Here is a 16360-nt window from a genome sequence, read left to right on the forward strand (position 1 = left end):
TGTTTCTTGTGTTCCTTCATGATTTCACATCCATCAGACTTTATCTACAACGTGCACATTACAATAAGGTGTGTCCAAACTGGTATTGTATCTTCCTGCAGTGTGGACAGTACCCAGTGCCTGATGCCTGGCACACTGATGCAATGGTGGGCACATGATTGTGAATGTGTGGGAGTGGCGCCGGCATTACTGCTCCCTTATAGTTGGATAGTCTGTGGCATACCCCATATGATGGTGATTGTAGGGAGGAAACGGGAGAAAGCAGCAGTTGAACATAATTAACTTTACTTTTAAGACAGCAAGTTGATAACAGCTGAATGGTGGTAAAAAAGCTTGAGGGTCACCTCTCATCATTACAGACACAGAGTACTTGAGACAAGTTCCAGTGATAGTAGTTAGCAGCAGGAGAAACAAGCAAACTGGGAATAAAAGGAATGCAGTAAATTATGTTCCAGGACATCCTCAGCTTCTTGGCCATCCTTGGCTTCACCACAGGGGTACTGGCATACTTTGATTACTGATTTGAGTACTGGTACACTTGGATGCATCTGTGGACCAGAGAATTTCTTCTATTAAGGGGTTAATGCTGCGCTACATTTTCTTCAAACAGTTCAGCCATGCTAGCTTGCTCCTACATCATTTTAAGAACATCATAGTGTGGGGAGGAACAATGTTGGGCATCATACTATATGGGAACACTGTAGGAACATCATTCTGTGTGAGGGCTTTGGAAGCCTCATACTGTGTGGAGGAATACAGTATGGAGGTATCATATCACATGGGGGGCACCATTGGGAAATTATACTATGTGAAGAGCTGTGGAGGTGTAACAAGGTGGCACGGGATGAAGTCCTCTAGGTCACAGTCAGTGAGCACCCTGGCACCTTGCACATGAAATGACAGTTCTAGTCCCAGACAAAGGAACGCAGCAAAGCCCATGACTCTCAGTAAGCTCTCCGGAGCTCACAGTCTTTGATGGAGCACCCACTGCTGCCCGACAGTCCTGCCAGCCTGGGTTCTCCCCAGCCGGGGGTAAGCTCCCTCTGTCCCAAACGGGACGCACATGTGCCCCAGAGGGGGGCCTCTTCTGTCTCAGACAGGGACACACATGTGCCCCAGACGGAGGCTCCTTCTGTCCCAAGCAGGGACACATTTAGGCCCCAGATGGGGGTCCTTTCTGTCACAGACAGGGACAGACCGCTTCCTGCTCTAAGGCTGCAAGTCCAGCCCACAAACTAACCCTTTACTGTCCCTAACCTACATACAGACAGCAGTTAACATAGTGAACACATGACAATACACAAATACTTAAAGGGAACTTCATATACAGCAACAATACACATGGACATTTTACAATGAGACATTAACACATAGGTACACCATCCAGGTACCGCATAAAGTGCATGGGACCAGCACCATACTGTATGGGTACTATGGGGCATCATACTGTATGGGGACTGTGGGGTATCATACTGTATGGGGACTGTGGGGCATCATACTATATGGGGAACACTGTAAGAACTTCATTTTGTGTAAGGGTTTTGCGACCATCATGCTGTGTGGAAGAACATGCCATAAAGAACGATATTCTCCTCTGGAAGCTTTGCTCTATTAACTTGTGAGGAAAAGCTTTTCCTATGAATCAGAGTAGACTAAGGAAGAGCACAAACCCATTGATCTCTCTGCCAGTTTTTCTTTCTGAAACTTATATGTGGAAATTTCAGTGAATTGAAGAACTATAATCCTTTTTTTTAATTCTAGGTATCACTAATTGCAGTCTTAGAAAATAAATCCACCTCAGTGCGTTCTCGATTAAAGGGTTTGGACTCGTCAGTCCACAACATAATGATGGCGTATCAACAGAAAGAATTGGAGCTGTGTAGTTCCCGACAACAACTGCTACACACTGAATGCAGCTGTGCTTTGCAGTTCTGTTTACATCCCGTCAGCGCAAATAACAGCCGATCAATGGAGGCGCCTGTTGTCTGATCCCCACCCGGCTCACTGGTGACCTCTCCACTAACATTGCAAATTGGAAATGTCATTTTCCAAAAAGTTTTTAGACCCTTTTCCTGCACAATTATTTTCCAATATTATCTCTCCTGACGCAGTAATGAAAAACGTAACCTAAAATTTTCTAAAAATAAACACCTTTCCTCTGCTTCTTTTAATTGTTAACCCCTTCATGACCCAGCCTATTTTGACCTTAATGACCTGGCCATTTTTTGCAATTCTGACCAGTGTCCCTTTATGAGGTAATAACTCTGGAACGCTTCAACGCATCCTAGCGATTCTGAGATTGTTTTTTCTTGACATATTGGGCTTCATGTTAGTGGTAAATTTAGGTCAATAATTTTTGCGTTTATTTGTGAAAAAATCAGAAATTTGGCGAAAATTTTGAAAATTTCGCAATTTTCAAATTTTGAATTTTTTATTCTGTTAAACTAGAGAGTTATGTGACACAAAATAGTTACTAAATAACATTTCCCACATGTCTACTTTACATCAGCACAATTTTGGAAGCAAAATATTTTTTTGTTAGGAAGTTATAAGGGTTAAAAGTTGACCGGTGATTTCTCATTTTTACAACAAAATTTACAAAACCATTTTTTTTAGGGACCACCTCACATTTGAAGTCACTTTGAGGGGTCTATATGGCAGAAAATACCCAAAAGTGACACCACTCTAAAAACTGCACCCCTCAAGCTACTCAAAACCACATTCAAGAAGATTATTAACCCTTCAGGTGTTTCACAGCAGCTAAGGCAATGTGGAAGGAAAAAATGGACATTTTAATTTTTCCAACACAAATTTCCTTTCGGCATCAATTTTTTCATTTTCACATGGGCAACAGGATAAAATGGATCCTAAAATTTGTTGAGCAATTTCCCCTGAGTACACCGATACCTCATATGTGGTCATAAACCACTGTTTGGGCGTACGGCAGGGCTCAGAAGGGAAGGAGCGCCATTTGACTTTTTGAATGGAAAATATGCTGGAATATTTAGCGGTTGCCATGTCGCGTTTGGAGAGTCGCTGTGTGCCTAAACACTGGAGCTCCCCCACAAGTGACCCCATTTTGGAAACTAGACCCCCCAAGGAACTTATCTAGATGCATAGTGATCACTTTGAACCCCCAGGTGCTTCTCAAATTGATCCGTAAAAAAAAAAAAGTACTTTTTTTTCACAAAAATTATCTTTTAGCCTCAGTTTTTTCATTTTCACATGGGCAACAGGATAAAATGGATCCTAAAATTTGTTGGGCAATTTCTCCTGAGCACACCAATACCTCATATGTGGTCATAAACCACTGTTTGGGTGCACAGCAAGGCCCGGAAGGGAAGGAGCGCCATTTGACTTTTTGAATGGAAAATTAGCTCCAATCGTTATCGGACACCATGTCGCGTTTGGAGAGCCCCTGTGCACCTAAACATTGGAGCTCCCCCACAAGTGACACCATTTTGGAAACTAGACCCCTTAAGGAACTTATCTAGATGTGTAGTGAGCACTTTGAACCCCCAAGTGCCTCACAAAAGTTTATAACATAGAGCAGTGAAAATAAAAAATCTTTTTTTTTCCTCAAAAATGATTTTTTAGCACGCTATTTTTTATTTTCACAAGGGTAACAGGAGAAATTGGACCACAAAAGTTGTTTTCCAGATTGTCCTGAGTACGCTGGTACCCCATATGTGGGGGGGGGGACACTGTTTGAGTGCACGGCAGGGCGCAGAAGGGAATGAGTGCCATTTGACTTTTTGAAATGAAAATTAGCTCCAATCGTTAGCGGACACCATGTCGTGTTTGGAGATCCCCTGTGTGCCTAAGCTTTGGAGCTCCCCCACAAATGACCCCATTTTGGAAACTAGACCCCCTAAGGAACTTATCTAGATGCATAGTGAGCACTTTGAACCCCCAGGTGATCCACAGAAGTTTATAATGCAGAGCAGTGAAAATAAAAAATCTTTTTTTTTTTCCTAAAAAAAAATTTTTTAGTCTGCAATTTTTTATTTTCACAAGGGTACCAGGATAAATTGGACCCCAAGAGTTGTTTTCCAGTTTGTCCTGAGTATGCTGGTACCCCATATGTGGGGGGGACCACTGTTTAGGCACACGTCGGGGCTCGGAAGGGAAGTAGTGACATTTTGAAATGCTGACTTTGATGGAATGGTCTGCGGGCGTCATGTTACATTTGCTGAGCCCCTGTGTGCCTAAACAGTAGAAACCCCCCACAAGTGACCCCATTTTGGAAACTAGACCCCCCAAGGAACTTATCTAGATGTATGGTGAGCACCTTGAACCCCCAAGTGCTTCACAGAAGTTTATAACGCAGAGCCGTGAAAATAAAAAATCATTTTTTTCCCTCAAAAAAAATGATTTTTAGCCCGCAATTTTTTTTTTCACAAGGGTAACAGGAGAAATTGGACCCCAAAAATTGTTGTCTAGTCTGTCCTGAGTACGCTGATACCCCATATGTGGGGGATGACCACTGTATGGGCACACGTCAGGGCTCGGAAGGGAAGTAGTGACGTTTTGGTATGCTGACTTTGATGGAATGGTCTGCGGGCATCATGTTACATTTGCAGAGCCCTTGATGTTCCTAAACTGTGGAAACCCCCCACAAGTGACCCCATTTTGGAAACTAGACCCCATAAGGAACTTGCCTAGATGTGTGGTGAGCACCTTGAACCCCGAAGTGCTTCACAGAAGATTGTAACGCAGAGCCATGAAAATAAAAAATCTTTTTTTTCCTCAAAAAATGAATTTTTAGCTCACAATTTTTTACATTCACAAGGTTAACAGGAGAAATTGGACCCCAAAAGTTGTTGTCCAGTTTGTCCTGAGTACGCTGGTACCCCATATGTGGGGGGAAACCACTGTTTGGGCACACGTTGGGTCTCAGCAGGGAAGTAGTGACTTTTTGAAATGCTGACTTTGATGGAATGGTCTGCGGGCGTCATGTTACATTTGCTGAGCCCCTGTGTGCCTAAACAGTAGAAACCTCCCACAAGTGACCCCATTTTGGAAACTAGACCCCCCAGGGAACTTATCAAGATGTGTGGTGAGCACCTTGAACCCCCAAGTGCTTCACAGAAGTTTATAATGCAGAGCTGTGAAAATAAAAAATCATTTTTTTCCCTAAAAAAAAATGATTTTTAGCCCACAATTTTTTTTTCACAAGGGTAACAGGAGAAATTGGACCCCAAAAGTTGTTGTCCAGTTTGTCCTGAGTACGCTGATACCCCATATGTGTGGGGGAACCATTGTTTGGGCACACGTCAGGGCTCGGAATGGAAGTAGTGACGTTTTGAAATGCAGACTTTGATGGAATAGTCTGCAGTCGTCATTACGTTTGCAGAGCCCCTGATGTGCCTAAACAGTGGAAACCCCCCACAAGTGACCCCATTTTGGAAACTAGACCTTCCAAGGAACTTATGTAGATGTGTGGTGAGCACTTTAAACCCCCAAGTGCTTCACAGAAGTTTATAATGCAGAGACATGAAAATGAAAAAAACATTTTTTTTCCACAAAAATAATTTTTTAGCCCCCAATTTTTTATTTTCCCAAGGGTAACAGGAGAAATTAGACCCCAAAAGTTGTTGTGCAATTTTTCCTGAGTACGCTGATACCCCATATGTGGGGGTAAACCACTGTTTGGGCACACGTCGGGGCTTGGAAGGGAGTGAGCACCGTTTGACTTTTTGAACGCAAAATTGGCTGGAATCAAAGGTTGCACCATGTCGTGTTTGGAGACCCCCTGATGTGCCTAAACAGTGGAAACCCCTCAATTCTAACTCCAACCCTAACCCCAACACACCCCTAACCACAGCCCTAACCCCAACACATCCCTAATCCCAACCCTAACCATAACCCTAACACACCCCTAACCCCAACACTAACCATAACACTAACCACAAGCCTAACCCTAATTCTAACCCTAACCCTCTTTCCAACCCTAACCCTCTTTCCAACCCTAACCCTAATTCCAACCCTAACCCTCTTTACAACCCTAACCCTCTTTCCAACCCTAACCCTAATTCCAACCCTAACCCTCTTTTCAACCCTAACCCTCTTTCCAACCCTAACCCTAACCCTCTTTCCAACCCTAACCCTCTTTCCAACCCTAACCCTCTTTCCAACCCTAACCCTCTTTCCAACCCTAACCCTAACCCTCTTTCCAATCCTAACCCTAACCCTAACCCTCTTTCCAACCCTAACCCTAACCCTGATGGAAAAATAAAAATAAAAATATTTTCTTTATTTTATTAGTTCTGCCTACCTATGGGGGTGATAATCGGGGGGTTCATGTACTTTTTATTTCATTTTGATCACTGTGATAGTGATCAAAATGAAATAATGGAATCTGCAGTCGGCAGATTCGGGCGGGCGCACTGCGCATGCGCCCGCCATTTTCTAAGATGGCGGCGCCCATGAACCGGACCCGCCGGACACCGGGAGCGACGGGGGGACTTAGAAGGTGCCGGGGGCGGTCAGAGTGGGTGAGGGGGTTATCGGATGCTGGCGGGGAGCGAAGGGAATGGCAGGGGGGCAGATGATGACAGCGGCGGCAGATTGCCGCTGTCATTCAGTGGCGGGGGGGCGATTGCCGGTGGGGGGGTCAAATCGGTGTCTCCAGCCATGTCCGATGCTACTGCAGCATCGGCCATGGCTGGATTGTAATATTTCATCAATTTTCATTGATGAAATATTACTATCGCTCTGATTGGCTGTTTCACTTTTAACAGCCAATCAGAGTGATCGTAGCCACGTGGGGGCAAAGCCACGCCCCCTGTGGTGAATTACAAAGCCCCCTGTATCTGCGGGTCAGGTGACCTTTCATTGACCCCGGTCACCCGACCCGCAGGGGGGCTTTGAATTCATGACACAGGGTATGCGTCATAGGTTGGATTGGCACCGACTTTCATGACGCATATGCTGTGTCACAGGTCGGGAAGGGGTTAAAGCCGAATGCCAAGTCCCCAATAATGCACAGTACTTTGCTCGTAAATGTGTAATATCACCTGCAAAGCAGTCATGTCTTCTCTGGTGAAGGACCTAGAGTGAAAGGGGATGTATATAAAGACGCACAGTAATAAAGGGTGTGGATCTCATTATTTAACCATCTCAATTAATTTTCCTCCATTCATGACCAGGAATATTTTAGCTTTTTTTCCACAGACGTGATTTTAAAGGGGTAATGTTGTGTCCCACAAATGAGAACAACCTGTAATGTATATTTCTCTGTGTTTAGTTCTTCCTCCAATCAGCAAAATTCCCTGTTGTTGCTAGGTAGAATTAGACTGTGTGAAAATGGTCCCTATGTCCCTCCTGTAGTAGAGCTCTGTATTAGGTTGCTCCTCCCTTCTTCTTCAGTTTAGCCTACAGCGGCCATTACTCAAGACGCATGTGTACTCCCCTGTACAGATTACCCCTTTTTACCTACTGTCCATTGTAAACTAATACAAGATTTTGGAAGAAAATCGCATCGTTTCTCCTGGTCTTTCTACAGCTGCATTGCCAGTGGAGTTAAAACCTTGAAATCATTAAACATGAACTTTCTTGTAATATATTCGTCTTATGGCAAAGACTGCAGAGTCACATTAACAGCATCTCCCAGTATACCTTTCACGAGTTACCACCAGAGGGAGTCCTTGAACAATTGTACTCTGCATACCAATGACAGCCATTACCACTGCCTCCTCACCAAACTGGAGCTACCGCCTCACCATCACTGGAGCTGCTGCAGCCCCCCAACCTACTGTCTCCTTCCCCACTATCCTGTAGCATGTAAGCCCGAAAGGGCAGGGTCATCTCTCCCCTCTATATCAGTCTGTGATTGTTAGTTTGTTTACTTTAAGTGATATCTGTAATTTGTATGTAACCCCTTCTCATGTACAGCACCATGGAACCAATGGTGCTTTATAAATAAATAATAATAATACCAATCTTACAAAGACACTTGCAAAAAATATATCTCTACACTACTGAAATTAAATACGTCAGAGTCAATAAAGGAATGCCAGGACTTCCAACAGCTCAATGCCGAATGAGATAGCATCGGGCGCGACATCGTTAACAAGACAGAAGCAAAAATCGCACAGATGTCAGAAGCTGCATCGCACAGATCCAGGTCCGCTAAGAGCTCAAAGCACTCAGTCAAATCAAGCTCATCAAGGTACTCAACCCTCAGTGAGCAGTTCATAAGAGCACGCGCTGAAGCAGAATCTACGAAAGTGCAAGCCATTTTCACTAAAAAGAAAGCAGAGATGGAAACAGAATCTGCACGCAAGAAAGCAGAGATGGAAATGGAATCTGCATGCAAGAAAGCAGAGATGGAAATGGAATCTGCACGCAAGAAAGCAGAGATTGCACGCAAGGAAGCAGAGATGAAAGCTGAATCTGCACGCAAGAAGGCAGAAACGGAAGCCCTGCAGTAGGAATATGAACATGCAGCAGCCGTGGCAAACCTAAAGGTCTTCGAGCAGGCTTTAGGTGGGAGCCAAGGAGGCAGCTTCAATTCGTATGAACTTGACCCGGAAGACCCACTTAAGCACACAAGAAATTATGTGCTGAGCCAAACCAACAAACCCCTGACCATCAACAACATTCCCGTCAGCACCTACCTCTCTCTAGATCATCAGGATGTTGATCCGCCTGCAGCTCCCAGCTTTCAAGGTCAGTCAAATGTACCACAAACATTCAAACCCAAACCTCCTTCATGCATCAATACACAGCCTGACCCTACACCTCAGAAAATGCCATACGCCAACGTCTACATGCAACCTAACATGCCGACAAGGCGCTGCGCTCTCGACAACTGTGTGGTACCAGCCCCGCACACAACAGAGATCATATGCCACAAACCGGTTGCTAGTCTAAATGCCTACACCACTCTGTATCTTCCCATGTTCTTGAACCAAGAAGCTACGACCCACGCTAACAGAATCACTCAGCCAGCAAATGTTTCTCCAAAGTCAAAAAGAACAGACAGGTCCAATTTTGTGAGGTACATGATACGCCGAGAACTCGCCAACACCGGTCTCGCAAGGTTCGATGACCAGCCTGAGAATTACAGAGGTTGGAAATGTTCCTTTAAAGCCGCAATTAGTGACCTTGGCATCATTGCTGCTGAAGAGCTGGATCTGCTAATCAGGTGGCTCGGATCTCAATCCACAGAGCAGGTCAAGAGGCTCAGATCCGTCCACATCAGCAATCCAGCAGCTGGTCTCATGGCTGCATGGGAAAGACTAGAATGTAGCTTTGGCAGTCCTGAAGCCATAGAGAATGCACTGTTTAAGCGTCTACAGGATTTCCCCAAAATATTCGTCAAGGATAGTTCAAAATTCCTAGAGCTCAGCGACCTGCTCCTAGAGCTCCAGTTAGCCAAGGCATACACGCACCTACCTAGTCTCAGCTACCTGGATACCGCTCGGGGCGTTAACCCAATAGTTTCTAAGCTGCCATACAATATACAAGAGAAGTGGACCTCTATTGGGTCAAAATACAGAAGAGCCAATCAAGCTTCTTTTCCTCCATTTTCCTTCTGTGACTTCATCAAGGAGATTGCAGAGTGCAAAACTGACCCCAGCTTCTGCTATGAAGAACCCAGCAGCTCTGCATCATCCGCATGTGTACTCCCCTGTACAGATTACCCCTTTTAACCTAATGTCCATTGTAAACTAATACAAGATTTTGGAAGAAAACAGCATTGTTTCTCCTGGTCTTTCTACAGTAGCATTTCCAGTGGAGTTAAAACTACTGAGGATGCCTGGTGTAAGTACAAGTTATACAATTATCTAAGAAGCTGATAGCTAGAACGCTTGGGATTTATAGCCAGCAGGAAGAGTCAGAATAGGTCATCTATAATTATTTCTTGAATAGTGCACGTCTCCTCTGCCTCCCGACCACCTTCTCACGGGGCACAGTTCACTCCTGAAGATTGACGGTCAGACCAGGACCATGGTCGCGCTGCTGGTCTGAACTGTGTCTGTGCACTATTCCGTGCTGCTTGCCAATGCAGATTTACTTCTGCAGAATTGGAGGCGTGCATTGGCAATGAAGATGGCTAGGAAGCTTCAGGAGGGTCACTGCTCACTGTGGAAACTGGACTCTTCTGATAGACTGCAGGGGTGGCTAGTAACCTAGGCAGCAAGCAATAAACTGTAAAATTAAGAAAAAGGCAGAGCACAAAGTGAAGCTATAACAAAAATGCAGGATGCAATTCATGTAAGGCTATGTTCACACTGGGCATTTTTGCTGCATTTTTTAATGCTAATTTTCAGCTGCGTTTTACAGTACCAGCTATGTCTATGAGATTTCAGAAATCTCCTGCACATTGTTTTTTTGTCATCAGGATTTTATGCTTTGCATGTTTTTTTTGGACATAGATCTTTTTTTTTAGTGTTTTTCACCCATTGACTTGAATGGTGGTGAAAAAAAACACAGAAAAATGCACGTATCAGGTTTTGCTACGTTTTTTTTTTGTGCCAAAACCTCATTCTTTGGAATAGGACTTTTTTTTTTCGATACTAAACTTTATCAGCATGCACAAGAGACAATCTACCATGCCAAAACCGCTACAAAAAACTTCAAAAATGCTATGAAAAGCGCAAGAAAAAACAAGGAAAACATGCTTTTTTCTGCAGCTTCTTTGCTGCCAATAGATCAGGTTTTTCTGCAGAAAAAAACGCTGAAAATTGCTCAGTGTGAATTTACCCTAATGCACAGAAATAGTGTTATTACTCTTGTACACATGACAGCTTTTTCTGAAAATGCAGCTTCATTTTATGCTTCGGATAAGAATATTAGTTCCTTAAACAACACATTTGGGTCACTTTGGGAATTTAATTTCGCTATTCCGATCAGAATCTGTGCAGCTGCTGAATATACAGCTAAAGAATAGAAAAAAGGACAAGCATTCCCCATAGACAACAAATGATTTCGTTTCACTAATTATGATCCATATTTGGTTAAAACATCCCTGGTTGATAAATATCTGGTAATAGATGGATTCTCTCACTATTGGTTGATTCTTTGCTGCCCATCCAAGGTCTAACTATTAATACAAAAAAATGGGTAAATACTGCAGCCAACAATAAAACCATATAACAAGAGGTTTAGTAAATTTCTTCGGCTTGTTTAGTTATATTTTAATTCTTGAAGCTATATATAACATTTTACATTTATCGTAAAGTAAAAAAAAAAAAATAAAACTACAAAATGAAAAAATATTAAATAAAGACACCAGTGTGTTCTGATTGGGTCACCGAGGAGGAAAGCAAGACCAAGCTAAGCCACAGAAAACCAGAGAGGTTGGTAACTAAGCAGATTGCAGACCCCTGATCCTATCCACACAACTAGCAGTAGCCGTGGAGCGTACCTACGATGATCCTAGATGCATCGACACAGCTGGAGAACTAAATAAGCCTAAAGCAAGAAAGGGGAAATCTAAACTGCCCCAGAGCAGACCCCAAAGGAATAGACAGCCCCCACACATGTATTGTCGGTGAGACAAGATGAAAACACAAACGCAGGTAGAAAAATAGACTGAGCAAATGATGGGGCCCACACTAACTAGACAGGACAGGAAAAGAAAGACTCTTTCTGCAATCATGCAAAAAACCCTGTAAAAATGCCCAACACGTCTGATAGAAAAATACTGAAGTCACTAGACTTCGCCCACTATATCAGCACTCTGGTATATTCTGAAAGCAGAGCAAAAAGAGGCCAATCTAATAAGGGACAAAAGCAAACTTGTACAAACAGTAACATAATGATGAAAATTCAGTACAGCCCCAGCCGGGGCTGGCTGACCACGCAAAACTGAAATAGACAAAACCAAATCAAATGTGAACAATAGCAAAAGAACACTTAGCTTGAGTATGCAGGGACTGAGCTGGAAACTAAGACCTCAGGAGGCAGGAAAAATCACCAGCAGGGATAGAGGGAGTCGGCTGTCTTAAATCCAGTCAGAAACTCCAGTCATCCTCATTATCAGGTGGCAGGCCTCTGTTAATTAGATCAGCTCTATTACCTCCAGTAACCATCAGAGGGAGCCAGGGACGAGAACTCGCGACCCCTCTATCAATATAACCAGCTCCACTACCTTCACTAGTAACCAGAGGTAGGCCAGAAAGCAAATTCACAACACTAGAGAACGCATCTGATTATCCTGCGTTGATAAGAAAATGAAAGCTGTACTCTGATTGAGGTGGGCAGAAATGACATTTCTTACTGCACAAAGCCCACAGGAAACCTCATAGTTACTATAATAGACGTATTCTGCGCATTCTGGTAGTAAAAAGAAAATGTATTACATACATTATTTGAGCCATATCCATCTTATATCCATCTTTGAATGCTATAGTATAGTTTATATCTAGAAATTACCATATATACTCGACTGTAAGCCGACCTAAGTATTAGCCAAGGCACCTAATTTTGCCACAAAACCTGGGAAAACTTATTGACTCGAGTATAAGCCGCGTATATATTGTCCCCTCATCCCTATCCTGGTATGCATGGCCCCTCAACCTCATTCTGGTCTGAATGGCCCCCTCATCTCTATCCTGGTGTACATGACTGCCTTCTCCATCCTGGACTGCATGGCCCCCTCATCTCTATCCTGCTATGCATGACTCCTCATCCCCATCCAGTTCTGCATGGCCCCTCATCCCTATCCTCTTATGAATTGTTCCTCATCCCCATACTGGTCTGCATGGCCCCTCATCTCTATCCTAGTGTGCATGGCTCCTCATGCCCATGGTGGTTTGCATGGCCCCCTCATCCCCATCCTTGTATGCATGGCTCCTCATCCCCATGGTGGTATGCATGGCCCCCTCATCCCTATCCTTGTATGCATGGCCTCCTCATCCCTTTCCCTATATGCATGGCTTCCTCATCCCTTTCTCGATATGCATGGCCTCCTCATCCCCATCCTTGTATGCATGGCTCCTCATCCCCATCCAGGTATGAATGGCCCCCTCATCCCCATCCTAGTCTGCATGGCCCCCTCATCTCTATTCTGGTATGCATGACTCTTCCTCCCTATCCTGTTCTGCATTGTTCCTCATCCCCATCCTTGTATGCATGGCCGCCTCATCCCTATCTTTGTATGCATGGCCCCCTCATCCCCATCCTTGTATCCATTGGCCTCCTCATCCCAATCCTTGTATGCATGGCCTCCTCATCTGTCTTTGTATCCATAGCCATCCCATTCCTATCCTGGTATGCATTGTTCCTCATCCCTATCCTGGTATGCATGGTTCCTCATCCTCAACCCTTTCATTTGTTTTTTTTTTGTCTTTTTGGTGTGTCATGTTTTAGATAAAGCTGCTTTGTTTTTTTTAAAACTTCTACAGGTCAGTTAATGCAGCATAAAAAGCACAGTGGGCATGAGATTTTTTAGAAATCCATTTTGCTGGAACTCTAAGATGTTGCATTTTTAATGCAGTTAAAATACTCTGCATAAACTCCCAAAAACTCATTGTGGGAACTTAACCTTACATTACTCACCTTGTACTGATCACTGAGTTACATCCGGCACAGTACTCTAGAGCTGCATTTACCATTCTGCTGGTTGTTAACAGAAAAGAGAAAAGCTTGGTTTACAGTCATGTTTATTACAGCTCATCGGTGATGTATATTCAGCTTTTACAATGTGCACCACACCGGTGTATTTCAGTATGTATTTGAATGGAGCTGAGTAATTCCAGAGACAACTTGCAGAGAAAGTAACTATAATTTACCTAGCTGGCCATATATATTAGAAACATATCAGCAGGATTCACACACATGCCAATAGGGGAAGTTGGGAGTTATTACTTTAATGAAGCCCTCCCCCTCCAATCAAAATGTTTATCCTCTTAATATATTGCAGTCATCATATTATACGGCACTGTGCACTTACAATTGCTCATTTTGCCTTTCTACCCAGATAATTCTTCTCTTTTCCATTAGGTCTATGACATCACGTGGTTAAAAATTGATTAGCTGAATCCTTCTAGGCGCTATGTAGAAACAGGAGGTCAATTTTCCGTGAATGACTCATCATTGCAAGAGTGCCTGGTACAGGGGAGAGGAGCAGAGTCAGGAGTTGAAGAGGGGAATGATAAATGCAGGGAAAATAGACTTCCTGTTTCTACACAAAATAAAGAAAAGTGAAGAATTAGCTGGGTAGAAAGGCAAAATGAGCAATTGTAAATACACAGTGTATACTATATAATATGATCTTTGCAATATATTAAGAGGATAAAAACAGTGATGGGAGGAGGAGCGCTTCTTTTAAAAGGAAAAAATGATACCGGTGTCACCAGTGTTTGGATCAGTGCGTCCATTTTTACCATCAGTGTCATCAATATTTTGGATCAGTGTGCGGTCCATGTGTCCGTTATACCATCTGTGTCATCAGTGCTTTTCACGGTTGGATAAATAAAGAGCAAATTTTGTCCTATACTTTGCAATATTAAATATGTACAGCACATGTATTGTACACTGATGCAATCCGTGTATTTTTTTTACGGATCCATAAACTTGTATTGGCAGTTTTCATATGTGAAACCGGAAAAAAAACAGACATGTCTCCGTGAATTTTGCACCGACACACGATCAGAAAAAACCACAGACATGTGAATAACACCATAGACTATAATGGGTATGTGTTGAATTCATGGAGCAAAATGATTCTCCAGGTCATTATGAGTTCACTGATACCAAACATGTATACAGTAGGTTATGTTTTATTTAAATAGTGAAAAAAAGTCCAAAGTTTGGCAAAAAAAAAAACAATGGCGCCATATTTTGAGACCAGCATCTCCATTTTTTGGGACCTAGGGCTGGGTGAGGGCTTATTTTCTGTGCGCTGAGCTGATGCTTTTATTGATACCATTTTTGGGTAGATACGTTGTTTTATTCGCCTGTAATTGCATTTTATTGCAATGTTGTGTTGACCTAAAAAATGTAATTCTGGCGTTTTGATATTTTTCTCGTTACGCTATTTACCTATCGGAATATTTTTTTTTATATTTTTCTGATAGCTCAGGAGTATCTGAACGCGGTGATACCAAATATGTGCATTTTTTATTGCTTTTCTTGAATGGTGCAAAAGAGGGGTGATTTGATTTGTTATATTTTTTTAATTTTCTAAATATTTTTTAAAATTTTTTTTTTTCACTTTTCACGGGCTTCAATAGTCTCCATGGGAGACTAGAAGCTGCGATCATCTGATAGCTTGTGCTACACATTGCACGGCTGCTCTGTGTAGCTAAAATGATCACCTGCCATGAGCGCCTTCCACAACAATCCAGCAATGACAACTATAAGGGTCTGCTGCAGACCCCAGATTGTCATACCAACCCCTCAACAACCTGTGGTCATGTGTCATGGGCGGGGTTTGTGAACCACTTCCGGCGCGAGCATGTTAATTGCCACTGGCAGAGATTGACAGCAGCATTTAACATGTTAACATCTGTGGGTGGAGCGCGATTCCACCAGCAGCTGTTAGGGGCACAGGTCAGCTGATGAGATTAGCTGACATGTGCCGGAAAACATGCGGGCTCAGCTCTGGAGCCTGCATGGAGTGCAGGAACACAGCTTATGACGTACCTATAGGTCGTTAAGGGGTCAATATTTTCTTTCTTTTCTGAGGACTGTTCCTAGAGGCTAGGGTGACATAAAGATTGTGGTGTTGCATCTAAGGCCGGAGTCACACCAAACGATTAAAAAATCGGTCCGATTTTAACGGTACAAAATCGCACAAAGATTTCTTGTCCAGGGATCCGTCTGTCATCCAAATTACCGGCAATGAACCGATTTTATTCACATCTAAGCATCAAATTGACATCCAATGTCAATGCCTGATGCTCTTTCCTGTTGACCTGCAGAAGTCTTGCGATTTTATCGCAAGTCACACGTGTGGTGCATTTTCAATGCGATTTTTAATCGCACCCATAGACTTGGATTGGCGAATCCAATCCGAAAATTGGTGACAATCGCAGCATGCTGCGATTGTCTCGGTCCGAGGAACAGATCCGATAAAAAAACGGATGATGGGAGCAGCACCATAGAATAACATTGGGACGAATGCAATGCGATTTTTTTATCGCATTGCATTAGTCCGATTTAATCGCTAGTGTGACTCCGGCCTAAGGATTAAAATTGATTGCTCTCAGTGGGAGAAACAAAATAATAATCTTGTAGTTATGATACCTTTAATGACTACCAGAAATAAAATAAGTGATGTTACAAAGCAGACTAAGTAGTCTCAAAAGCTTTCTTTGTAGCATACGTTAATTTTTATTTTTGGTAGTCATTAAAAGGTATCATAACTACAAGATTATTATTTCATTTCTCCCACTGAGAACAA

General features: G+C 43.1%; 1 protein-coding gene across 1 annotated transcript in view; it reads left to right on the plus strand.

Annotated features, from left to right (window-relative positions):
- SNORC (secondary ossification center associated regulator of chondrocyte maturation) overlaps positions 1 to 16360 on the plus strand; it is a 38790-nt gene that overhangs the window by 21787 nt on the left and 643 nt on the right. The window lies entirely within an intron of this gene.

Source organism: Dendrobates tinctorius, unplaced genomic scaffold (genome assembly GCF_039654945.1).
Source record: "Dendrobates tinctorius isolate UK_male_01 unplaced genomic scaffold, ASM3965494v1 ptg000069l, whole genome shotgun sequence".
NCBI lineage: Eukaryota > Metazoa > Chordata > Amphibia > Anura > Dendrobatidae > Dendrobates > Dendrobates tinctorius.